This window comes from Eumetopias jubatus, unplaced genomic scaffold, assembly GCF_037043125.1.
Source record: "Eumetopias jubatus isolate StellerSeaLion01/CBP00866 unplaced genomic scaffold, mEumJub1_p1.0 scaffold_3, whole genome shotgun sequence".
Classification (NCBI taxonomy): domain Eukaryota; kingdom Metazoa; phylum Chordata; class Mammalia; order Carnivora; family Otariidae; genus Eumetopias; species Eumetopias jubatus.
Genome location: NW_028274809.1, coordinates 15,816,088 through 15,817,421, shown reverse-complemented (window position 1 = coordinate 15,817,421; position 1,334 = coordinate 15,816,088).

The following is a 1,334-nucleotide window of genomic DNA, read 5'->3' as shown; positions in this document are numbered from 1 at the left end:
ATTAAGCACTTATTACATGTCAAACATATGCATCACCCAGTTGTTACAAGCCTGTGCTTTGAGTTCCTACTATTTTTTTCTAGGTACTTCTCCAGGTGCTGGGAAAAATGTAATGTCTGCTTGGCCTCCAAAGAGGTCAAAGTCTCCCCATAGTTGATTTCTGGTAAAAAAAATAACTCTGGGGGCGCCTGGGTGGCTCAGTTGGTGAAGCGACTGCCTTCGGCTCAGGTCACGATCCTGGAGTCCTGGGATCGAGTCCCGCGTCGGGCTCCCTGCTCAGCGGGGAGTCTGCTTCTCCCTCTGACCCTCTTCCCTCTCGTGCTCTCTGTCTCTCATTCTCTCTCTCACAAATAAATAAATAAAATCTTTAAAAAAAAAACTCTGTTTCTGATTTATTTATAACATTAAGGCAGGGCTCTCTGGATGTAAGAATACATAGCTTATGTCTGAACAGTTTGAGGATGCTATGGTGTAATTAAATAGACAAAATGTGTTGCTTACTTAATATTTGCCTTGATATGTGATAGGTGCTTTCCCTTTGATTATCTTACTTAATCCTTTCAAGCAGACTCTGAGCTAGGTCTCTGATACTGTTAATGTAGGTATGAAAGTTGAAGCTCGGCGATGGTAGTTGCCAACTAATGTAATGAGTGATTGGGATTCCAATGTAGGCCATTTGATATAAATCTGGTATTCTTTAAATCGCTGGGAAGCAGAGAGAATGAGAGTTGGAATCTAGTCCCTTCCCAGACATTAGGCAGCTCTGTGACATTGCAATGATTGCTCAGCCTTTCTGGGTTTCCTCCTTAGTAAAATGAAGATAGTTATATCTTCTCTCTTGACCTCAAAACACTGTCCGAACCACGTATGAAGCAGCTGGAAAAGTAAAAAGTCTTTGTCCTTGATAGGGGACTGCATGTACACATTACTAGCATGCAGCAATGTCCCAACTCTTCTCCCCTTCTGAGAACATGGAAATTTCTCCCTCTCCTCCCCTAACACTGGGGCAGGGATATGACTCATTCTGGTCATTGTAAACTTAGTGGACAAGATGTATGTCACATATCAGCTCAGTCAGTGATATTTTCAGTCCCCTCCTTACTTACATGTAACTAGTGAGACCATAGGTTCCAGGTGGTACAAATGATAGTTGGAGCCTGAATTGGCCTGGAATGGTACTGCACAGGAGGCAATTGCTCTGGAGAGTTGCCTAAACCTGCAGCTGGCTTTGTGTAAAGCAATAATAACATAAGCTATGGTAAATATTGAGAAGTTGGGGGGTTTTCTCCTGCAGCAGAACCTCACCCTTCAGATTAAGCAGGGCACGGCAATAT